The following is a 25,698-nucleotide window of genomic DNA, read 5'->3' on the forward strand; positions in this document are numbered from 1 at the left end:
AACGCTTAGACATTCCCCCATCACCGGTTACAGATGCCTAGGGGAAAAAAGACTTGAGGAACGGGAACCCCATTTTCAAGAGAAATCACACACACCCAAGACTTGTTTGTGGAAAGGACTTGAACTCTTTCTCCAGCTCCTACATGCCGCTGAGCTGCAATCTGCCCTTCCAGCGCCTGCAGTCTGCCTTTGGCATGCAGGCTCGGCCTGTGAGAGCTAATTTGGAGAGATAAGGCTGTTTATTTCCCAGCTAGGCTAGACTCGTGATTGCTGCCAGTAAACAGGGAGGAGGCAGGACTGCTCCATGCGATACCACTAGGCTCTGAGTTTACAGCTCCCGGAGTTTGCGGATGACTCATTTGGGTCAGGGCAAGGGATCCAGCGTGCTAGAGGGTTGCAGGTGCGAGGGAAGGTCTGGCGGCCTTGAGGCGACATGGACACCCAAGGGACAAAGGTCAGAAGTCCAAAAAGAGCTGGTGGAGTGAGAGAGTGGGAGAAGGAGGTGGCAGAGTGAAGCCAGAGGAAAGCAGGGAGCAGGAGGCAAGCTGGAGAGGAGGTGGAAATGTTGGGGGGGTGGGGAGGGAGAATGCGATCCCAGGGCAGTCCTGGAATTTCACGATCAAATCCACTTTACTCCCAGGATCCGCAGAAACCCACTGCCAGCAAGGGAGTAAATAATCTGCCAATTGCATGGGTGGGCTAAGAGCAGACAGGGTCTGAAGCCTCCAGCGCTGAAGCTCCATCCTCCGCAGGCAAAAATTCTGAGTTCCCCCAGCCCTCAGTCTAGGTCCCATCTTCCTGTTACCTCTCCCCGGTGCTGCTCCCCTTCCTGACACGCCTTCCTCTCCTAGCATCACCTTCGTGCTGACTTCATGCTCCTTCCCCACCCACGAGCCCACCCCAGAGACAGAGAACAAACCTTGCCTCTTTATATCTGTACAGCTCTGTGCACACCTGTAGTTTTTGGTGTGATGGTCTCGTCTCCGGCAAATGCAGGCGTTTGCAGTGAAGCTCCCCTGACCTTCGCCCACCTCAGTTCTTCAAGCTAGAAATATGTATCACCAATACAGACCCTTATGAAAGCTGGCGGAGGCCAGGCCCTTGGGTGAATGGCCGCTACTGTCTCATAAGAGTAAATAAGTTATTGCCTGGCTGAGCCCCGGGCTGATTTAACTGAATTCCTCGCCACGCCACGTAGCTCAATAACCAACACATGGGAATCAGAATAATCGGATACCCCGTAAGGAGATTCTTTCATTGCAGTGATCGGCTCCAGAATGGATCTGTTCCATCTGGCAGCGAGAGCGGGAAGGCATCTGCCAAATGTCGGGGGTGCCTTGCAAAGCACCTCCCTGCCACTTAGAGATGGCACCTGCCCATGCCCGAGCAAATGTTTACAGCCCTCATGGAGCTCGTTAGGCCAACCCTGCTCCCTAAGCCATAAATAATAGAGCCGGGGGAAGCGGAAAGCTGTTGAAGTGGCCAGCTAGGCAGCCCCTGACCTCAAGCCAACGCATTTGGAGTGGATGTGTTAGCACAAACTCCCTCTTCCAGTCACTAAATACATCGCTGGGGGTTGTAAGTGGTTCCTTACATTTACATTCTTACCCTCTCAGCGGCTGGTCTATGAGACACTGGGCTTGATTATCTTCTAGGATGACCAGATAGCAAGTGTTAAAAAATCAGGACAGGGGGTGGGGGGTAATAGGTGCCTATATAAGAAAAAGCCGCAAAAATCGGGACTGTCCCTATAAAATCGGGACATCTGGTCACCCTAGTCTCGTCTCATGTCACCAGGGCTACACTGGTGGCCGCTCTCCGTCGATCTCCATGGAGTTACACTTGCTGGGGCACACTCGGCTGGGCGCGAGGAGGATCAGGCCCAGGGTTCCACAGGCAGGCAGACTGATCTCTGCGCCGGCTCCCGCCTCCTTCTCGTCCCATCGGGTGAGCAGACCGTACCGTCTCTGCCATGCGGGTTGGCTCTGGTTAACAGGAACACACACGCCAACCCACGCCAGGGGCTAATTGGAAATCGGTGCAGAATGCACGTCAGCCAGGCCAGCTACGGTGGTCCTAGGGGTAGACTGGGGGGTCCTGAATTGACCCCAGTCCTGGAGAAAAGGGCTGTTGGGTAACAGTCCTTAGGGCATCCCCTCTGGGGAAGGGCAGAGGTGATCTCCAAGTGTGAGGCGTCGATTGGCCCCCTCATCTGTAAATCCCTCCAGAGTGCAGGGCGCTGTGTGACAGATCCAGGGTTAACCCCCTACCCAAAGGGAACACGTACAGACATGGCTGCCTCCTTGCCTGTGGTCTGTTGTTCTCCCACACTGTACCTAGCTCCCATTAAATGTAGCTGGAGAATGGGTCCTGCAGGCTTCCCTGGTAGATAAGCACACTGTACCTTATAAGAGACGCACCATTGCGACTGTACTGTACTATACACCATTGTGAGGCGAACACCATTTTTGACTGGACCTTATACTGTTACAAGAAACACACCATTGTGACTGTATTGTACACCGTTACAGAGACACCATTGCGACTGTACCATACACCATCCCAAGGCACAGACCATTGTTACTGTCATCTAGCTAAGCTCCAGGATCTGATCTGGAAGGAATAGCTTTAAAACTATACAGCAAGGACAATGTCGAGTTTACACCTTGGCCAAAACTGGACAAGTGCTTGGGGAATTCTGGGCAAGGAGTGAAATTCCCCTTGGCCTGCACCCCCCAAGCCCCCACCCATAGTTTTGGTGAACTCCTTGGGGCACTATTTGCAAAAAGAGAATCCTTCCCCCCCCCCCACGACGAAAAGTTCAATTTCCTCTCTGATTTTCTAGGTTCTCATTTGTCTTCCAGTGTCACCTCTCCATCACCTTCCTTCTGGCTCCCTTGAGAAGCCCTGCCAATCACACAGGTCAGCTGCTGCAAGGAGAAGAGGCTTTAATTGTTCCCATTCCAAGCATCCTGCCTGGCCTGGCAATAACACAATGCCACACGCACCATCTCCTTGACAGGCGCCCGAATGCAGAGGAGAGAGCGGAGGCAGCAACAGCCCCTACGTGGGAGAGATCTGCTAAACACCTGTCAGACTTCCTACACATGACGGACAAGAGGAGCAGGAGGTGTGATCTCCGCCACGTCACGGGGCAAGCGCTCCCTGCGGCTCAGCCCCTGCCGCAAGCCTGCATTTTTTAAAAGTTTCTCACTGTTTCACTGGACGGAAAAAAATAAGACACAAGTAGAAGGATTCTGGGCTGAGTCTATCTGGGGTGGGGGTTTATTTCTACCTCCCTATACACTTCCTCTGCTCTGCACTCCCTACAGCATCCTAGCAACTCGGCTGGCCCCATCTGCCTGTGTGCCCCACTCTCCAGCTGAACCCTGTCCTGCAGCATTACAGACTCAGGCACATCTGTACCTCAGCATCCCCATCTGTGAAGTGGGGATAATGACACGTGCCCCTCCTTTGTAAATCACACTGCGATCGATGGATGAGGCTTGATGGCCTCTGGACTTTGCTCTTCTCTTCTGGTGGAGAATGACTTCCCAGTTTTTCTTCAGTAATGGCAACTTAAATGGTTTTGAGAGACAGCCGTGGCATACCTCACAGGTTGGGTGGTCTTGTGGCTGATGCTCTGACCTGGGACCCAGGAGATCTGGGTTCAATTTTGAGCCCTCCTTGACCTTTGCTTTGCTCATGCTGTTAGTCCAAATTCGTTAGCCATTGCATTCCAGAACAGCGTCCGCTCGTGTGCAAGATACAGGACTGGACTTTCCAAGCCAGGAGCGAAGGATAACAGCCTCAGTGCAGCCCGCTGCTTGGCACAGTCCTGAAACATGGCAAGAGGAGACACTGGGGGATTAGTCCGGTGGTCGTGGAAGTGAAGTCTGGGAGCGCTGGAACCAGTGGGCTCCACCCACCCCACCCTGCCATCTGGTGCGAGTGAATGCACATTGCTGCCAACTCAGAATTCCCCACTCACGGGCTCTGTCTGCACAGGGCACGAGGCAGTGGGGAAACCGGCCCACCATCACCTGCGTCTCTGAGAGCTCATTATATTTTACTTGGGGGCCTAGAAGCCCCCGGCACGCAGCCAGGCCCCATTGGGCCAGGCCCGGCACAAATACACCCCCAAAAGATGGTTCCTGCCCCGGAGAACTTCCAGTGGCTAAACGTCACTGTAGGAGCAGACAAGCCTGGCAGGGGCAGGGGCGGTATAAGGAGGAGCTTCTCTCACATGTTCCTCTCCTCTCCACCTGGAAGAGCAGCTGATGGAGTGTGGGCAACGCTCATTGTCAGGACAGAGCGGGGAGCAGCTGGGACTGGAGGTTAAAGAGGAAGCAAGCTGGTGGGAAGGGGAGGAGATCAGGGGCTGGGTGGGGCGGGGGTTGGCCACCCAGAAATGTCTCCAGTTTTCTTTGGCAGGTGTTTTTTGTGCTGTAATCGAGTTCTCCTCGTCACAGGGCCACATGCCACTTGTGCACCTTCTCCCTGAAGTTTACATTACGCCTCTTCTCAGCCAACATTCGCTTAATCCTGTGCAATTTCACCATGGCAGGAAGCCAGGCTGTTGGTCGCAGAACCTCTTATTCCATAACTCTGCGAAAAGCAGCTCCCAGGGGCCCCATTTACCAAACCCCACAGCTCATGCCTCCAGCCTTTACCCATAGAAATAGATAGGTGGGACTCCTCGCTTCTCCAGCCTTTGCTGCCGGGGGTAAGCTGTGCTTGTAATTATTGTACGTTTTGCAGCATCAGCTAGAGGTCTGCCTGAGACTGAGGCCCCCTGGGTGCTGCCCATGCGCAGAGTGAGAGATCACCCTTGCCCCCCAGTAAATAGCTGCACTAGACAAGACAAAGTGCTTGCATCCCCAGGTCAGAGAGGGAAACTGAGGCACGAAGCAATGACACCCAGCAAGGGGGGCGGGTCCCAGCGCCCGGGCTCCAGCCTGATCCCAAAAGTCTACATAGCCATTTTATAGCCCCACAGCCAAAGCCCTGCAAGCCCGAAACATCTGACCTGGGCCAGCCGTGGCTGTGTTATCGGCCCCCCAGTAAGATATCGACTGTACCTAAATGCTGGAACCGTCCTGCAGCACTTCCAGGAGGGAATTTTTCTACACACCTAGCCAGGTGCATTGTGGGGGCCCCCTTGCAACACTGAGCGGTTCCGATGACAGCAGGGGGTGCAGGTCGACCGCTGCGGGGTCTTGCTAACACCCCCAAGTGTCAGCGTCACCATCCTCCCCTCTTACTGCATTGTGCTTCGCAGCTCACACAAGCTGGTGGGTTCATGAACTCATTTCTGCCAGGGACTTGAAGCTGAAAAGGGCAACCTGTCACTATTCACGCTGCACCATCGCCGTTGATGGAATATGGTTAATATTCCCCAGAACTACAGAGCAATTAGCCAGGGCAGGCCCCTGTAATTAACAGTCAGTGGGTGTTTCACAGCAGTTAGCTCCCTGTTATTATGAGGAAGATTTTGTCAGGGCTTCTCTGTGCTTTTCAGGGGGTGAGAGAGAAGCCATCAAATCGACACCAACGAAGCAGTCTAGTCTCATCTCATTGAATGTGCTGGAGTCCCCTTCTGATCTGACAGTTGCTCTGAGCTCCAGGAGGGGAAGAACAAACCCCGTGGCCCGGCAGCAAAGATAAGAGTCTGATTCTCCCGCCCCTGTATTAATTACAGACCCCCATGCAGTAACCCAGGGTGATTCAGGCTGTCAGCCTCATCAGTCCAAAGCATGAAGTAAAAGAAAGAAGATTTGGGGGTTACATTAGAGAAGGACCCAAATCACCCCTCCCCAGCCCCTCCAAATCCAGCCACCGCACAACATTGCAGGGTATTTGGAAGCCCAACCCAGAGCTAGCTCCAAATTTCACCATTGGCCCCTCTCTTTGTCAGGTGCTGAACCAAACCCCACCCAGCCCCCCACAGAGGTCAGGCTGTTAGGCTGAGACTCCTTGATGTGCGCCCATGCTGCCAGGCACTGAAACAGTTAATGCTGTAGGTCCCAGGGCGGCAGGGAGGAGGGCTGGATCGTGGCAGAGCCCATGCTAGGATTCCCTGCAGCCCATGAGGCATGGACACCTCCATCACCAGCACTGTTAATTCCCAATAAACCTTCTTCCCCAGGCGCAAAGCAGCCGCCTCGCTACACCCCTGGATACAGGGGCCCTGACACCCTGGAGATGAGACGATAAACTCAACTCAGCTCGTCTTTGCTGCTTGCGTTGAAAATATCTCTGTCCAGCCAGTTTCTCTCTGTTACACACGTGTAACTCCATGAGCATCCACTGGGTCACCTCACTGAACCCGAATCAGTGATGCTGGCAGGAGCTTGGCAGTTGATTTTGCCATTAATGCCGGCTTAGGATCTGAGTGAGAAGAGAATCGCTCTGTATATAAGCCACTTCCAGAGGCCTTCCCCATCAGGGCCAGGCACTAATCCCAGCATCAGGAGCATTCCAGAGGGAAACATCTGTCTGCACAGAGTCCCCAGGGGGCTGCACCTTTGGCTGCTCTGTCCACTCCCTTTGCTGACATGCAGTAACAGGGGAATGGCTCTTTTTATGGCTCTCCCGGGGGGATGCTGAGCAGCCCCTTTTGTTCCCAATCTTTCTTGCAAAGGGCAGCCAGTGGCCTTGAGCTCAGCAGCTGCAGCTAGCCCTGCCATCCATGGGGAGCTGCACCTCGCTGGAGCTCTCCGTTCTCACGCTCTTTCATGTCCTTGTGCTGAGTTCTGCGGGGGAGAGGGGCCGGGATAACATGCCCTTAGGAGAGACAGAGCCCGTTTGCTCCCTTGGGTCCCTGCTTGGTCTTCAGCAGGCTCAGGCCCCTTCTAGTCATTGCACTTAACCAAGGAGTGTTTTGAAATGCTACAAAGATTGTCCCTAAGATGATTTTCGAACAGCTGGACTCTCTCCCAGCACCGAGTAGCTGCTGGGAATCTCAGGGTGGGAGGGGACGGGGCCAGGAGGAGTTCAGCTGTCTTGTTTTACAAGGGTTCGTACAAACCCCTAAACCCCCCCCCCCCCGCCAGCGCCTTCCCCCCACCCCTAGTAGGCAGTGTTTGCAGCTAGAAAAGAAAGCTCAGTGGGCAGCAGTTAGAACAAACTAACGGAAACCAGACAGGGCTTAAAAATAAACTCACATTCGAGTTAGGGTTGGGGTTAAAAAAAGGCAAGAGAGAAATCAGCTATTGCCTCAGAGATTTGACTGGGCTCCTGTCTGACTATCGCCTGTCTGGCTTGGCTCCAAACTCCCTCGTCCTGCAAACGCTTACATACACGCTTGAGCATGGGCAGGGTCAGCAGGTTGGAAGACAAGCCAGACAAGCACGAATAAGCAGGTGAGTTTTCCCGTTGACTTCACTGTGACTCCTCCCGTGCCTGAAGTTAAGCCTGCACGTAACTCTTTCCAGGGTTGATGCCTCCAATGATAAATTCCTTGGGGCAGGGACTGTGTCATTCTCTATGTTTGCACAGTGCCCAGGGCAATGAAGCCCCACTCCTGACCGGGCCTGTTGGGTGGGCCTGCACGCAACAAAACAATTACAGATTCCCTCTCAAGCTGGATGCAGGCCCCCTGCAAAAGTTGATGAATCCTGGTGCCCCCCAGTGGGTCTGCAGAGGGAACAATTAGCTCCTGATTGCTTCCAGCGTGACCCCTCTGCCTTGCAAGGACAGGAACTTGTCAGACTACGTTTCATTGCCCAGCACCCTCGTCCCTTTCTCTCTGCCCGGTGCATGGTGCTGCAGAGCCAGGGAGAGTATCACGCTTTCCCCTCTCTCCACACCACTCCCCACTGATTGGCATAGAGCAGTCACTCTGGTATTTCTACGCAGGTCAGCACACAGGTATTTATAGGCAGTGGTCTGAATTCAGGCCTGGCGTGAGATGAGATAGATATTGTGGGAGCCTCTTCCATCCCATTCCAGAGGGAGGGTGGGCCATACACTGCTGGGGGGGTAAATACTTACCGACTTCACAAGGGGGCATGAGCAGTGGTGGGGTGAAGGGAGGACGGTTCTCGTCCTGTGATTACTTATGAGAGCATGATATTTTTCCCACCTCAAATCGGGATGAAAAGCTGAATCTCTCTGCGACCCGGCAACCCGCTGTGGTATTTATTTATTGTCATTTGCAGTCCGTCGAAACATTCCCTCTGGATTTTGACCTTTTGCCTTTGCTCTTTTCTGCTGCCATTAGCTGAACTGGCTCAACAAAGAGTCACGTGGCACTGGAAAACCAGGGTTTTTTTTTATTATTGAGAAATTTGGAAATGAAACAGCTCGACAATTTCAAATCTTGCTTTTCTCTCTGCGCTCTTTTGAACTGGGCCGTTGGGCAAACCTGGGGCCACTGGGAAGTGAGGTTTAGGTTTTGACAAATCAGCACTCTTCTGACCAAAAAAACCCAACCCCTCTTTGTTGAAAAAGTCCCGACCAGTTCTATAAAGGCGCCAGCAAAGAGCTCTGTCAGCAGGAGCTGGGCTTTCCAAAGCTGGCCGCGCTCTGCTCCCATTGATGCCTCTGGGAGGAGAAGTGGGCCGATGCTGAGCACTTCAGAAAATCCCAGCCCATGGGCTCAGTTCGTCATTGTGCTCTGGCCCCCTTGCAGCAGTTAGGCCAGAGGGCAGCCACAAGGCCCTGCTGTGGAAGCCCCTACAACAGGGTTAGGATCAGTGCCATCTGGAGCAGCCTTCAGCACAGAGGGGAGCACAGGGCAGGCTGGTGGGGAAGGAGAGATCAGTGCTGGTGTTTGAGGGGGCATGGCTAGGGCAGACCTATGCTCTGAGTAATTCTGCACCCCGTCAGGGCCCCATCAGGAGTCACCAAAGCTCAGGGTTGCCTTAGCCTGCGTTGGGGACACATCAGCTCTGGTAGCTCCTGACTAAGGCATAAAGACCCTCTCCTCCATCCTTTCCCTGGTGCCTGCACAGGGGCGAATCTTCCCCTGCGTATTATGATCTGGCTCGTGATCATCCTTCATTCCAACCTGCTGACAAGAGGAATGGCTGCCTCCCAGGTAGCTGAGCCGCAACGTACGTCAGTCCCAACCGGTTCTGGGAAAACACGGCACTTTGGGTTTGATAAATATTTACAGCAAATAAACAGCCCTCAAGTAGATGACCTGATTGCACTCCCCTCTCGGGGCAGGCTGAGCATTCCTCCAAGATGCTTTGCTCCCTGTTGGTTTGACTACGGGATGCAAACCCCTTCTAGCTTGCTGGATCTCCGCGGAAGGAGCCCATGTACCGGGGTGTTCTGCCAGCTGTTTTCTCCCTACTTGAATCACTTGTTTGGGTGTGTGTGGGGGGGTCTTTGTTGCTGGTGCTGTCGTTCTTTTCATTTAAGGCCAAACATTACAACACTGAGCTGCAGAACAAAAGTCCCTTCTTTTCCAAAGAGACTGGAATTGTTCTGCTTTTCTTCTTATGCACCAAGCTTGGTCTTTCTTTCTGTACCGGAGGAATTGCAACTATTTCCCTACCGCAGCGTGGGGGGAGAACAAAGCTGGCGGGAGCTGGGATGAGAGAATGATCAGCGATAACGCTTCCTGGCAGAACCTGCTGGCTCCCTCATGCCTTGCAGGAGTTTGGTTTTGTAACAGGATTTCCTAGACATGATCCTGAACTTCTCAACTTCTCCCCTCCCCTGCAACAACTTCCCAGTCTAATTTCTACCCATCTTGGGAACAATAACTCCCCGCCCCCAACCTTAAGGATTTTGGATCCACATCCAGATCTGAGTTGTGTAGCTGGTTCTCATCAATGGACTGAACCATGCTTTAATAATAACACTTTGCTCTTTCTCTGGCTCTAACTAATTTCACAGACATATTCATACAACCACCATAGGGGGGGTATCAAACCAGCAACCTACAGCACCAAAAGGGCAAGTACCACTTGGGCTAAAGGAATAACTCCATTGGCTGTTAGTAAACAGCAGGTTCTTGTTAACTCTGGGGCCAGCCACTAGAGGGTGACACTACCGCATCGCAATGCATTGTGCAACAGTTAATTTCTCCTCTGGCGGGTGGGAGGCAGTATGGATTACGCCCATTTCACAGGTAGAGACATTTAGCAGCTATGCCATGACTTGCCCAAGGTCACTGAGCCAGCGACAGAGCTGAAAATGGCCTTCACATCTCCGAATGCCCAGTCCTGAGCCGGGACCCACTTCCTCCCGCATAGTCAACAGCACCACGCTGTTAGATGATGAATTCTGTGTGCCTAGGATAACATGACTCACATGGCTTGGCCTTCTTCACGGTTCTAGCTTTTCTCTGAAAGCTTGGCCGTCTCCTTAGCTATAAAATTTCACCCGCTGTGTTCGGCTGAGCTCCCAGCAGTGCCAGGAGCCACGCAATCCAAGCGTGATGAACTTAGTAGCCACAAGCCGGGATGGGTTTGAACCACCGAGACCCAGATCCAAAGGTTTTGGGAGGGAGGGAGGTGGGTTTGGCTCTAGCGTTCTGGTCCACGCCACTCTCTGCTCATGCTCTGCCTGCGCACTGTGCCTGCCGGGATAAAGAAATACAACATCATTGGTTTAGATACCACGGCAGATGCAAGCCAGGTTCCCACTGCAGCGGGGGATTGAGACAGAACATTGAGTGGACAGTCCCGGCCCTGCATTTAGAAAAGGAGACTAGGGTGCTCTAAAGGGGATTCCCCAATTTTTTTTCCAGCACTAACTTCCCCCACAGACTCTATTTTCCTTCTGCACTCCCACCCCACTGGCCTGAGCGTGCAGCTGGGCTCAGGTCCCCAGAGAGTGGTAGGGGAGCCCTGCCTTGTTGATCAGCCTGGAACATATTTCACTTTAGCAGCAGCAGCCTGCCCCTGGCCACCATATTTTGCCCAGGTTCCCCTCAGCCCACACCCAGAAGCTGCATCCTCCTTTCTGTCCTCAATGTGTTGTGATCACGCCCTCCATTCTGCCCCTCTCTGGGGCTTTGACAGGCCTGGAGCTGACCCCGAAAGAGTTGGGGATTGCAAGCCGCAGCTTCTCCCTGCACGAATGTGGCCCAGGGTAAGGAGTGGAGGACTCAGAGTCATGGACCAGGGAGTCCCCAGGCCAGGGGAGGCAGGCAGCGATCCCGACCCCAATCAGCCTGGGAAAAAAGATCATAAACCGCAGCAACACTTTGACCGAGGCCACTGTGACCTTGGCTGGATAACACCAGTGGTGGATTGAGCGTTAGTGGGGCCCTGTGTGCAGCTTCATTTTTGCCCCCACCCCCACCCCTGGGGACCCAGCCAAGAAAAAGAACATTCTCTCTTATCTCCCCCGCCTGCTTTTTCATTCTTTGTTTCTTCATCCTCCTCCTATATTATCAGTAATGGGAAGTAAATGAAAACAAAGTGTGTGCCCTTGATTGGGGCAGGGCGTTGGGGTGCAGGAGGGGATGCAGGGTGCAGGGGCAAGGCTCTGGGCTGGGGCAGGGGGTTGGGGTGCCGGAGGGGATGTGGGGTGCAGGGGCAAGGCTCTGGGCTGGGGCACGGGGTTGAGGTGCAGGAGGGGATGCGGGGTGCGGGCTCTGGGAGGACGTTTGGGTGCTGGGTGCCGACTCTGGGCCTGAGCCCAGCTGCGCTGCCAGCCGGAGGTCGGGGGCAGGTTGTCAGATGAGATTTGTCCTGCATTTTGTGGGGGCCCCTGTCGTTGGGGGCCCCGTGCCACCGCACAGTTTGTTTCATGGTAAATCCGCTTCTGGATAACACAGGGCCCGGTGCCATGGTGAGGAGTCCCCTCCCCGGCTCCCTCCCACTCGCTCCCGGCAGCTGGCGCCTAGCTGGGATTAAAATCAAATGAGGGCTTTGTTCCTGGTCTGTGGGTTTTGTGCCTGATCAAGCACGTCACTCCATGGGCACAGTGTGAGGTGAGGGGACCTCAGGTGGGAGGGACCCCCAACCAGAGCCACATGCACGTGAATGAACCCCCCAAAGCAGAAACCAGAGCTGAAACCAGGGCCAGGTTTGCCATGAGGTTTGGGAGGCTGGACTGAGATTGCAGTGGGATAGGGGCTGAATTTCAAGTGCAGGCCTGAGGCCAACTTTCCAGTGAGCTTGGTGTCGTGTTTGGAACAGATCAGGGGTCAGTTTGAGCTTATGGGGCCGTTCGCACCCATCATTCCAGGGGAAGCTCAAAGGGCTGAGGACCCAGAAAGCTGAAAGCAGAGAAAAGGCCAGGGACGAGGGCTGCCACCTGGCCAGGTTTCCCCAGGATCATCCCTTTTGCGAGGCAGCTGCCCCAGGACATCTGACAGGGTGCTCAGTGCACACGGCCAGCTTCATGAGCTCTCAACCATCCCAGATATCCCGGTGGTTTGTCCCTCAGAGGTGGGAACCCAGATCCTGGAGCCTGCTCCCGCTCTGGTTCTCAGATGCTGACAGACGCTGGCTCTTTGTTGAGCCATTTCCACCGGGGCATGTTCCCATTGCCCGTACTGGGCTGTCTTTCCGGCTCACCACGCCCCCTGTGCCAGACCGGGGAGACGGCTAACAGAGTGCAGGGGCAGAGTCATCCCAACCATCGCTTGCCTCGCTAAGGCTCATCCTGCTCCCCGACTCTTCTAGGCCACGAATGGGGAGCTGGGCTCGGCTGCTGTCCGCTCTCCTCTGCCCGCCCAGTGCAGGACAGGACCGTACAGCTTGTCGTGGTGGGAACGCACGTGCTGAATGGGCCATTTCTCCTTCCTGTTTCCACTGGACGGATGTTTAATGAGGGCTCAGTGGCGCATTCGTCAGTGTTTCCTCCCTTCCGTGGCAGGCCGGGAGCCCAGCTGAGCAGGGCAGGAGTTATCCTAGTGTCTAAAAATACAGCACAACCTGGCAAGGCTGGCGCCATTCCAGCCTGCTCCTTTATGAGCAGGACCTTTCCCCCGCTATGCAGTGCCTCCTGCTTCCTCATCGGAATGAGACACAACTCAAGTTGACACCAGGCCTGAATGTAAAGTGTGGGGGTGGGACGGGAGAACTAGAAGGTATTTTTTAGAGCTGACCTTTTCCAGGAAGCCTAAGGGAGTTAGGTGCCTATTGAATTTCACTGGTATGCAAATCCCAGCCTAGATCTTACTTGCGCCTGAGACTGGCCCAGTTCAGCTCAGGGGCGCTCCTTTCTGGTTCGCCTGGTAGGAAAAGGCCTGGAGGCACGTCAGGGTCCCCTGCCAGGCTGGCGTGGCCTCCCTCTGGTGGACATGGCTGGCTGTTTAGCTGGCCTTGTCACTGCAGAAACCGAGAGCCTCCACGGTGTTAGCTTCACAGCTCCTCTCTGGGGCAGGGAACTGTCGTCCCCAGCTACCCAACGGGGGACTGAAGCCCAGGGCAGATGGAATGACTTGCTCAAGGTCGCACGGGTGAGGATGTGGCTGAGCTGGGACTAGACCCAAGCCTGTGTCCTAGCCACTGGACCTACCCTATGAAGGGGGCCCAGGCATGAAAACGGGGCCCCCCAGTCTCAAGACACTTTACGGCGCAAAGTAATAGCCACGAGTCAAAGGAGCGAGAAGCAGCAACATGCAGGCCAGGGAGAGGAGAGGGGATGCCAGAGGGACATTGGGACAACAGCTGGCACAAGGCCGAGAGGCCCTGCAAGGCACTTCCCGAGTGCGGGAAGTGCGGAGGAGAAGGCCCTTTCACCGGCAGCGGGGGCTGTATAAAGGAGCCGATCCGCACCAGAGACTCCCCAGGCTGGAAGCCGGATGGTGCGGAGTCAGGCATGAGAGGCGGATGCTGGGCCAGTGCTGGTTTCCCCAGACGCTGCAGCCACCTGGCCGGATCAAGCCCTGCATCTCCTTGTGGAAAATGTCCGGTGAACTGCGAGCCATTTCCTGGGCTAGGGGCTGCCTGCGTTTCCATGCCAGGCACCTGCACTGCTTGACCTGCTCTTGGCCCCCTCCCGTCACTTCCCCGCCCCCACCTTGCTACAAAACAAAGAGCGGAACAATAAACACCACAACCCAGCGCGGTCGGAGGAGCAGAGTCACCCTGTGATGTTGCCCAGACTGGAGCCCCTCCGGACGCCGCATCACAGGGGAGAAGAAAGCAGAATAAAAGCCACAAAGGATTGGGGCTGGGATCAAAGAAAAGCTCTTGGCGCAGAGGTCCCCAGCAATGTCCTGCATTTGGCTCCTAGCCCCGATGCGGGTGGGGCAGATCGCTGCCTGGGGTTGTTTGGTGGCTTGTTTGTTGTTTTTGCAAGAAGCAAAAGCTGATGGAACTGCCCTGCTGCTGGGAGGTTCTACCCTGTGCGTTGTCCCCATGGGGCAGCTGGCCCCGTCCCAGCGAGGCGCTTTCCCCTCTCCAGGGTAAATATTGAATTTGGCTGGAGGTTCCAAATCTTTGGGGGGGATTTCAAAGGTGGATTTTGTTTACATGTTTATACTGGAGTAAGGCCGGGCGAGAGCAGATTATCCACACAACACGCAGGCCCCAGTCCTGCCCAGCCCTCTGCTGTCTCTCTGGGCTGCAGGGGCAGAGCAGCAATGCTGTAAGGAGCTTTAACCCAGGTGTGAGCAGAAATCGTCAGATCATACTTAGCAGTACTTATCTGGAACTCCACGTGTGTAAGAAGATCAGAATGTTTAGCTGGACGCGATCCGGTTTATTTTTTAAGGCTTGTGGATCTCCTCTGTGCTAACCCCAGATGCTTTTGTTTGCTTGTAACCTTTAAGCTGAATGTCCAAGAAAGCTACTTTGGGTGCTTAGTTTTTGTAATTGTTTCTGTTAGGATCTAGCAAAAAGCCCGGCGGTGTGCTGCAGCCTTCCCCTGGAGGGCCAGTAGAGTCAGAGAACCAGGGGCTTGGAAGGGACCGCAAGAGTCAGCTGGTCTAACCCCCTGCACCATACAACACATTTGGTTGCTTCTCTAAAACCCAGGAACTCTGGTCCACGTTTGGGAGCGCTGTCTGTCCTTAGCGATTAACTGTTTACATGCACACAGAGCGAGCACCTCCGCCCCGCTACAGGTACGTCTTGCAGGTGTAAGTTGCAGCTTGAGGAGCTACCCATGCTAGCCTGCTACAAAAGACAGGGCCACCGCGTCCTGGCTAGCTAAGTACTCAGGGCAACTAGCCCCTCCCGTCACAGCTACGCTCTATTTTTAGCACCCTAATTCTGATCCCACTAACCAGGGGCAAGTTTGGGAATGTCACAGAGCCACATCTGTCCACACACCCCACCACACACTGTGCCCAGTCTGCAAATGTAACACAGCTGCACAGACAGACACTCACATCTCTCCCTCCCAGGTAAACAATTGCATATCTCACACAAACACACACACTGCCATGCACGCACACGGCTCTCTCACCCGCTAACAACTGCTCATCTCACACTCCCAGATCACTCACAATAACGCTTCCTCTCGGTATGTCATGAGGCGAATGACCTTGAACGGAGCAAGCCCTCATTGCTCAGAGGGAAATGCCCGTTTCTCCAGTGACCGTGACTTGCTCAGGAAATCAAATCCTGATGCGGTTCCTTTTCATTTGGCCTTTCCAAGCGGTTCATCTCTGTGCTCTCCCAACAGAGCAGAGCAAGGTAATAAGGAAAAGCCAAATTCTCCAAAGAAGAGCTCTGAGGAAAAACTAAAGGGCAGATTCAACTCTCACTTGACAGGAAGGAGTGGGCCAGACTCAGATCGCAGTTAACATTGGAAGAGCTACTCCAGATTTACACTGGTGTAACTGAGACCAGAATCTGATCCTAAATCAGGAGAAACTTAATGCTGTAAAACCCTGGGAAATGAGGGCTAGGAGATCATTTCTGGCACTGATGTTACGAAGGCTTGATTTCACGCAAGGGGGCTGGAACAATTTGTATAGTGGGGGATGCTGAGAGCCGTCCCACCAAACTGTAAACCCTGTATATGACGGAAACCACTTCAAGCCAGGGGGTGCGTCAGCACCCCTAGTTCCACCACCTGTGATTTCACGTGGGAGACGTTGCATAGCCACCAGGGGCCAGGTGCTGCTGTCAGTTAAACTGCTGTCAAACCACGAGAAACCAGTGTCAGTCCAGATCTTTGCACGTGTGGAGTTTGAAGTACAATAAAACCAAATTCTGCATGATGAATTGCAATGGCTGAGCTGCGACGCGGGCCTGCACCTCATGCTGCAGTGCAGTCTGGCCGGGCAGAAAGGAGCACATTTCAAGATAAACAGGCAGGGCTCTGTGTCCTTCCAGAGACGGCCCAAAATAATTCTTCGCTGGGACTGTTTCCAAATCCTTAAACTGGAACGACGCCTCTCCAGAGCTGCTTGCTGAAACCATGGTACGCAACGGGCCCGTAAAGGCTGCTGCTGTGGCTGTGTAGAGCGAGAATGGGAGTTAAAACTGGATTAGATCTATTGAGCGGGAGCCAATCTTCTGTAGACCAAAGGAAATGCATATTGCAGGCCAACATCTCAGCTATGTGGGGAAATCTTTTTGTGAGAGGGATGTATGAACTGTCAGAGTCTTAGCATATCCTCTCTGCTGTGCGTGAGAATGAAGCAATTGGGACAGCAAGTAGGATGGTGGATAGAAGAGAGAAGTGTTGCCTGGTAGGTTAGACTAGGGGACAGGGAGTCAGGACTCCTGGGTTCTTTCCTACCTATTGCAACTGTCACTTGATTTGGGGTGAAATCCTGGACCCCGGGGAAGTCAGCGGGAGACGTGACTCCCTGATGAGCTCCACTGTCATTCAAATGAAAAAGTAACTTTCTAGCCCTCGTGGCTGCAGAGAAAAAGCTGGAGAACATGACCCCTAAAGATTCAACACCCAGAATTCAAAGAAGACACCCCCTCCCCCCACCCATTTATTCTTGTCAGCTCTCGTGAGCCTGGAGCCAAGCTCATAATTTCGGGGGGGGGGGGGGGGCTGTCTCATGCTTTCCGAATGCCAGGGGATGGCCACATTGCATGTGTCCTGCCCATTGATTCAGGGAGTTAAAATGACTTCCTCTTGGACCAGCATAAGCAGGGCCAGGAGAGCGGGGCTGACGTGCTCAAGCATAAACTGATCCGTGCAGACAACCGCTAGCGTCTCCTGTGGGGCGTAGGAGGGTGCAGATCTGCTGTGACAACGCAGAGCTATTCACAGCCTGCTGCATGCAGGGAGGCGGGAGTGGAGGTAACGGGAAGCGACGGCTGTCGGGGAGAGGTGGGCCTACTCCTGGCCCACCCGAGAAGAGGCAGAAGCCAAGGCGCCCCTTGAATCCATGATGACTTCCCATAGCACTAGTCTCACTGGTTAACCCCTTCAGTGCTGCCTCACTGTGCAACCTACGGGCTGCTCTCCGGTGCTGCTCCCTGTGCCTGGTGGACCAAATGCTCTGCTGGAGTCAAAAGATGCAGCTGCATTGGCTTGCCCTGTTTCCACCAGCGGAGAATCTGGCCCAGCAGGATTTTGGTTTTGTTGTTTGTATTGCAGCAGCGCCCAGGAGCCGCTGTTGTGGGCCAGGACCCCATTGTGCTAGGGGCTGTACAAACCCAGAGCAAAGCTCATCCCCGCCCCAAGCACTCGCGGGCCAAGGGGAAGTGCAGCGTCGGCGCTCAGGAGCAGGCCGTCCCCTGCCGCTGCCCCACAGCAGCTGTGGTAAAGCCACCGAGGCTGCGAAGCGCAAACGTTCCGATGCCAAAGCCAGTCCCGGCTTGTGCACCAAGAACCAGCACCCACGTGACCCTGGGAGCCCGGTGCCCACTGAAAGGCTGGAGGACTTAGGCCACGGAGAATACGTCTACACGGCTGCCGGGAGCCAGGCTCACAGCCAGAGTCGACAGCTTCTCGCCAGCGGGGCCCAGGCTAGCATGCTCGAAATAGCAGTGTGGACGTTCCGGCCCGGGCTCTGACACCTAGGGAGAGGGGCTGTCTTCAGAGCCAGCGCTCCAGCCCGAGCTGATCGGCAGAGCAACGTCAGCACCGCTGTAAAAATGGTGGGGGCCTCATAGCGTTCCAGAATGTGCCCTCTTGGGCCTGGGCTCACGGGCGGAAGTGAGGAGCGGCGGTGCAGAAGCCAACGAAGTTACTCCCTGAGTAAGACCAGGATAAGCAAGTGGAGAATCCGCCCCTTTCCTGCAGCTGATTCTCCCCGGCTGAACGGCTATTTATGCCTGTGCAACGTGGCCGTAGACCGCCACCCAATCACAACTCCCAGCTCGCTTACAGCAGCGGTAGCATTTGACGCTCATTTTGCACAGGTGTAAATGGAGACACAAGGGGCTTGGCCAGGGAGCCCCGGCCTGCTTTCATAGGGGAGGTCTGCAGTGGTGGACACCTGAGCTAGCTCCATCCAGCTTGGGCTCCACTTCAGGCTGTACAAGGGGCCTGGGAACGTACTCGGGCAGCTAGCCCACGCGGGAGCCCGGCTGGCACTGATCTGCCGTCCACGCGGGACAGAGTAATACTTGCGCAGTCATGTCTACACAGGCTGCGACCATGCCCCGGGACTGCAGTGTCCACGTACCCAGAGAGACGCACCGGCCCCAAGACCCTCGCTCTGAAGTCCCCTGAACTTTGATCTCAATTTTGTGAATGGCCCTGTGTGTATCATGAGCCACGAACCACTCACAGACATTGGGGTGTTCAGGATCTGGGCCATCTCGTGTGGCTTGAATCCATCTCTTCAGTGGCTGGCTGCTATTCAGAGTGCAGCTGTCTTTGCAGAGTGCAGCCCGGCGAATGCCTGTATTGGCCCCAGGAACTTTAATCTGAAACCCACAGGCAAGGTGGAAGGGAAATCCATGCGTCCATGTGTGTTTAAAAAACTTATCGTCCCCGCTGCAGTTCAGGAGTTCAGGGGCCTGATTAGCTGCCCAGACACGTGATAAAGTTGGCTGACCCCGAGCGCCTCTGAATTCAGAGATCTGTCTTTCTTTACACAAGGCCCCGTCGTCCCTTCACGCCTGTAGTGAAATCATATGTCACTAGCCTTTAACAACAGCCAATGGAAGCATTTATGGCTGGAGGGGCTCATAAATAACCCGAGGCCGCTCCAAACCAGCCCATGCCAAAGCACTCGCTAGGGAGTCTAAGGGGATGCAAATGCCTTTTGCAAATGTAAAGGAAAAACAGGAGCTACCAGTGGCAATGAGCCAGGCTGCCTGAGCACAATAGACACATTATAGCTTTAAAACACAGCTCCCCCCCCCACACACACACACAGTGATGCAGTCTACAGTCTCCCATCCTGATGCACGGTCTGCACTGGACAGAGGGGGCTGCGCTTGGCGTCCTGGAGCAGTCTATGCACTTAGGTCAGATTTTCCCAGGACTGAGCCTATTTTACTGGCTGGTGACTGGGGCTGGCTTGTAGATAGGTGACTTGAAACCAGGGGCTTTGCTGAGCAGGCCGGGGCTGTCCATCTCAGGAGGACTTCGCCTCCTGCAGGGGGAGAGTTTGCAGAAGGATGAAACAGGTGGTGTGATGCATTATAGGAGGAGGCAATATCCCAGGCCTCTTTACTCCCTGGTTGACATTGTAGAGATGACAGAGGCCCAGGGCACTGTGGCTGGGGTGAGTGCCAGGTTGTCTTTATGTCCCGGCCGGCCTGTCGATAGGACTTGTGCATTTCCACTTCTGATCCCTCCCTCCCCAACACTGCCCTGAGTTTTTAAAATGGGATTCCACAATGACAGCTGGATGAGGTTGGGTCAGTTTCGACAGAGACCTCTGCCCTCACCTTTTCCCTGGAATGCAGTGCTGGGAACTCTGCGTCCTGCAGACGAAGGACTCCACTCCGCTGCTAAGGAATGCAGGGCTTGCAGACAGCTGAGTACATCTGGCGCAATCTGCCGAGAAGGGCAGCGCTGATGTCAGCCCCAGATAAACACTAAAGCCCCCTGACATGTCGGGATTCAGTGCAAGTGTTGAGGGATTAAGCTCGTCTATCAGTGACAAATCATTTTCTCCTCCTTTGGGCTCAGACCAGCTGATGGCCATTAAAAGAGACTCGGAACTGGCTTTATGGAGCGCCCCTGGCAAAGGGGAGGGGGAGAAACTGGCCATGCAGTGACTATACAGGGAATCACAGGAGCATTGTCACCAATATCTGATGCAAGAACTTGGACTTCAGAACCTGCCCGGGGGCCAGAGTGTGGCAGTAAATTGCTGCCACAGTTGGGGGCAGCACAGAGCTGCATGAGTCCAGGCACAGCACCTCCTACAGTTCCCTGGCATCCATTGCATGAGCCCGCAGGAGGCAAAGGGACCTCAGAGCCCAGGGGCTGCATTTGTGGCATGGAGATGCAGAAGGCAGGGGAACGTCGCCATTTGGGAGGGGACATGCTGGGTCAGGCCAAAGGGATCGACTATTTCTGGGCCTTGGGACCTTGCACGTTCACCTGGCAGTGGCTGCCCAGCAAAGAGGGGTGATGGGAGCTAGGCTCAAGGTTCTAGGGGGGAACATCTAGGGCAGCACGTTCCTCTGTTATGGCACCTCTCCCATCAGCGTTAAAGACCAGCTGAACCCAGAGTGCTTTGTCTGCACATGTGCACCCCAGACTTCTGGGATTTGTAGAGATGGGAGCAGGATCCAAAACGCCCTCACCTTTGAAAGACGGCTCCCCAGCCAGCTAGGTCTAGGAAACCCAAATGCAGCCCTGAGTCTGCCTGGCTCTCTCTGATGGGTCAAATTAGCCAAACCCCAGTGACCACTGAAGCGCGTCTGGCTGAAGGAGGGCCCTACCCTGTATCCTCCATTTCCAGTTAGGAACCTGGCTCTCCCTGGCTCTGACACTGGCATCCCCAGATCTTCTGACGCAGAGATCAGAGGACCCGGCGGAGAGGCGGCTGAGCTGAATGTCCCGGGAGGGGCGAGGGGCTGGCACTGAGGAAGATGAGTCACACGCCAGCATTCCAGTACCTTTTGGAAGTGATTTATTGCACTTGACAATTTGCTAGTCTCACTATCAGTCCCGTGATTTGTTCTAGCCGTAAAGCCCAATTGCAATCAGAGGTTCCTTTCATCCCGTTGTCCTGAACAACGTGAGTTTGCTCACGTGTTCTGGCTCTAGCTGCAAATATCTAACCTCAGATAAAAAAATGAAAGCAAGAAACCACGCTATTATAAAGGCAAATGCACTGAGCTAGATCTTCCATTGCTGAAATGAAATTTTACAGCTTGAACCAATGTACACATTTTCCATCACTCTCTCTGTGGTGCTATTTGGATCCTAATGACTTCGGAAAATATGATCGCTCTTTATCCAGGGGCTGAGGGAGGTTCTTTCTATAGGGACTAGAAGGGGCAGGTTCACAGAAGAAAATCTCTTTCTTCTTCCTAGCAAAGCAAGGCACTTCTGGATGGAGACGGCAATAAGTGATTAGCTCAAGCACGGTACAAGGCATTAAAAAGAGCGAGTTAGCTGGTAGAATTGGCTAGAATATGAACAGAGCTGAAAGAATAGATCAAAATGTGTGTTTAAAATGATGAGGGCTAGTGAAATTTGACTCAGGAACAGGCTGAGAATGGGGAGAGTTGAGGCCAGATCCTCAGCTGGTATCAATAGGCCTTGCCCCATCGGCCTCAGTGAGTGATGCTGATTTACACCAGCTGAGGATCTTTCCATCGAACTCTGGCTCCGCCATGCACGCCCCTTCTCTGTGTGCCCCAGCCTGCCTGGCTGACGCGGCCCCTCCTGCTAGCCCTGGAACAGCTGCCCTTAGAGCTCTCACCTCAAGGTGAGTCAGACAGCAGGAGCTGCCAAGTCATTGTGCAGTGGGGGGCTGCATGGCTGTGGCAGTTACCGGTGGGGACCAGAAGCTGAAAAGATCCGTGGCTGTTTGGTGGCCAATCAGAGATGACTCCAGGGTCTCAGCCTAGGTCCCAGTGGGCAGAAGTCCAGATCCCCCATCCCGCACCAGGAACGGGCACTAATTCTCATCTTTCTAGGCCGGCTCTGCAGAGAGTCAAGGACTTAAACTTTGCACTGCTGGAGGGGCTCCCTCAGGGTCAGGGGTGAAGCTCCCTGGCAAGACACCATGGGAGAAGATTGCTCAGCACCCAAGTGTGCAGTCCCAGTTCTGGAGGGAGAGGTCCTCAGAGCAGCCAGCCTCCTCCCCCTTTAGTAACTCATTGCACTGTAGATGCAGGCCACGCAAAGGGGAAGGGACGTCCCAGCCTGGCTGGGTTACCATCTGCCCCTACACCACGCACAGCCTTTGAGCCCAGCTGGGCAGGGGCATTAGTGAGAAGGTGCTGGGTACCCGGGAGCTTACACAGAAAAGTTGGACCGAGGCCCCCGCCGCTCAGCTTGTCCAGCCTGCCTCTGGCTCCGGGGGGGTTACAGTGGCTTTCAGACACCTTGGCAGCCCTCACACTCCAGCACCTGGCAGGGCCCGCGTTGGCAGGAAGCAGAATCTGCAGACAGCTCTAACCTACACTGCGATGCCCTGGCTCCCTATAGCCCGGGGGAAACAGAGAGTAGATACACCTGCTTCCCCCCTACTCCCTTCACTGACCCACCCGCTTTACTGGAGGCTGCAGCAGCTCGATGTTCACAGAGGAAGGGTCAGTTTCTGCCCATTCGGAGGCCCCTTATGCCACAAGGGTGGTGAATAGGGGCCTGAATTTGCCCTTGAGTGTTTTCCTGCTGCATTCTGTAGAGCCCTGTCTGAGACCACACTGAGATGCCCCTGGCAGGTCCCTTCCCCACAGCTGTCAAGCTCCTTCACCCGGCCCATCCTTCCTCACACCCAGGGTGGGAGTGCAACTATAATGTCATTGTAATGCTTGTCGCGCTCTCAGGCCAGCACATTGTTGCCAGCCCAGAGAACAAAGGGGGCCATTGTTTCCTTTCTTTCCAGGCTCATCAGGCTCCCAAGAGCCACAAGTCACTTTGGTTTGTGCAATTTAACCTGACTGTCTGCGCGATGTGACAGCCGGCTCCCCTGGGGCTACCTTGGGTGGCTGGGACTGGGATCCAGGTTGAGCTGAATGGCAGGCTATGCCCCCGCTGGGCACCACGGGGAGAGAAGGAGCCCATCACCAGTGCATGTCTCTGCTTAGACAGACCCACACCACTCAAAGCAAATGACACATCTGACATCCCCATGTCTAGCTGCGTGATCTTAAATGAAGCTCTCTCCTTTCATCTCCACAGCGGCTCACCATGTGAGCTCCAGTTAGAAGAGGCACTAGAATAGGATGCCATATCCCGACAGGCCGCTGTGCCCCAGGGAGTGGCATTGGTGAGTCAATAGGAGGCACTGGTCCTGCCAAAGCAGTGCCCCAGGATGGCATTAGGTGGCACTTTTTTTCAGACCATCCATTGACATTTATTACTGACATCCAGACTTTTGTCCCATTGTCCTGGCCCTCTTGCAGTTTGTATAATTTCATTCTCCTGCCCTAAATTGTCCCTGCAATTTTTTCCCTTTGTGTCCTAAACTTTTGTGGACTGTCATAGTATGCTGTTAAATTGCTGCCTCACTCTGCCCCAGAAGTGGCTGCATTCCAGTGCCGGGAGAAGGAATTCCTGTATATAATTTGTAGGGAGCCTTCAGGCTGACAGACAGCCTATAAATGTAAGATATTATTTTGCTGTGTGTACATACCAGTCGCCAGACACATTCGGAAAACCGCAGGGAGCCAAGGTCACTATTTTTGTACATTGTCTTTAATGTCAAATAAAAGTATGAACTGACTTGAGCCCTGCGGTGGGATGCATTGGACAGGCAGTTAATTGAGAACTAGAAACAGGACCGACACTCACCTGACATAAATCCAGTGTAGCTCCTTTTATGTCAATGGAGCTTTGCCAGTTTCCACCATGCAGGGACCGAGCTTGCTTTAATTAACTAGGTGTGAGCTTAAGGAGAAGACAGCACTGGCAGATCAGCAAGCAGGGGGCAGGAGCAGGTCTGGCTAATACTTGAACAGGAGCTCTCCAAGGAGAACCCAGATGCTGCAGTATATAGTGTTGCTGGCTCACTGGCTGCCTGCCTTCCCTCTGAGTCAGGGTCGAATTAATGCCCCAGCATGAGCTGTCTGAGTTGTCGCCTTTCAGTCCTAGTCATGAATGACCCCTTGGCACTTGTCATCAGTCAGGTGACTAGCTAGCTCCATGGTCCTGGCTGGCTGCCACCTTGTGCCGAACTAAACACCCCTGCAGTTAATGGGGAAGTCAGGCTTCCCGTCAGAGAAACAGTGTCGTGTAGTGTGGCCAAAGCAGAGGAGCTGCTGCATTTCCTCTCCAAGCGGTGGGTTTCCGGCATATAGCACCCCAGAAGAGCTTTGCCATCCTTCGGCTAGAGAGCGCTTATGGGAATGAATGCCAATAAGTAGGGCCCTACCAAATTCATGGCCATAAAAAATGTGTCAGATCGTGAAATGGGTCAGACCATGAAATCTGGTCTTTTGTGTGCTTTTACCCTGTACTATACAGATTTCACGGGGGAGACCAGCGTTTCTCAAACTGGGGGTCCTGACCCAACCGGGAGTTGCAGGGGAGTCACAAGGTTATTTTAGGGGGGGTCACAGTATAGCCACCCTTACTTCTGTGCTACTTTCAGAGCTGGGCAGCCAGGGAGCGGTGGCTGGTGGCCGCGCACCCAGCTCTGAAGGCAGTGCCCGGCCAGCAGCAGCGCAGAAGGAAGGGTAGCAGCACCACAACCCCCGCCAACAATAACCTTGCGACCCCCCCACAACTCCCTTTTGGGTCAGGACCCAGTAACAGGGTTCTGGCCGGGAGGTTCTGAGCCAGGCCCCTGTTAGCCCAGCCCCAATGAAGGGGCATTAATCGGTGCTGGCTGGGTATGGCTCGCCTAAGGGCTTCAGCAGAAACACCCACTGGCCTTACCGGTCAGGGGGCTACATAAAGCTGTCAGAAAGGCCGCTAAGTGGGGAACTGGAAAGGGAGGAGCCTGTGGCAGTAGTTCCCTGCTGGCTGAAGAAGCTAGCTGTCCCCCAGGGAGCTGCGTGGAATGGACTGTGTATAAACGGTGGTGGGAAGTGACACGGTGAATAAAAGGGCACTGGGACTGGCATGCTAAGCGTCGCCGACTGATTTGTGGCACGAGCCGTGAAGGGCTCTGTTATAGACCCCTACAAACAACACCGCAACATTTCAGATTTAAATGGCTGAAATAAGGAAATGTATTATTTTAAAAATCCAGTGACTGTGAAATTGACCAAAATGGACCATGAATTTGGTAGGGCCCAACTACGACTAATAAAAATGAAGGCAAAGAACTTTCCAGTGTATGGTTTCAATCCTGCCATCGGACTTCTCATGTACCCAAGATTATACACGTGTATGTGTCTGCAGGATCGGGCCTGATGGATACAGGAGTTGCTTCATGCAGCACTGAAATGCAGCTGTCTCTGGGGTGGAGCAGCTTTTAACAGCATGCAGTTCCACTACATTTAAAAAAGTCGTTTTCTAGTTAATTGGGACATGAATAAAACAGGATTATCAATGTTCTCAAAGCTAAGACTAACCCTCCGGGTCTGGTTTGTTCCATATTCAGAGACTTACAATCCAATGCAGATGTAATTAAAAATGGAGTCACTCTGGATTTACACCAGAATAACTCAGAGCAGAATGTGGCCCTAATTCCTTAAATGCTAGTGGAGTTACTCTGAATCTACACTGTTTTAGTGAGATCAGAATCTGGCCCCTGCAGCAGGGATTTAAAATAAAACAAAATTGTGTAAGATCTAATAATTTTCTAATCTGTTTTTTCCTGCTTCCCTA

The 25,698-nt window shown here is 53.9% G+C and overlaps 1 long non-coding RNA gene across 1 annotated transcript; it reads left to right on the forward strand.

Annotated features, from left to right (window-relative positions):
- Positions 1-281: 281 nt before the first annotated feature.
- LOC140900040 (uncharacterized) lies at positions 282-10,513 on the forward strand. The gene is made up of 3 exons (XR_012155536.2): positions 282-454; positions 1,798-1,947; positions 2,865-10,513. It is a non-coding gene; the product is annotated as an uncharacterized LOC140900040 (long non-coding RNA).
- Positions 10,514-25,698: the final 15,185 nt, after the last annotated feature.

The sequence above is a fragment of the Lepidochelys kempii genome, chromosome 18, assembly GCF_965140285.1.
Source record: "Lepidochelys kempii isolate rLepKem1 chromosome 18, rLepKem1.hap1, whole genome shotgun sequence".
Classification (NCBI taxonomy): domain Eukaryota; kingdom Metazoa; phylum Chordata; order Testudines; family Cheloniidae; genus Lepidochelys; species Lepidochelys kempii.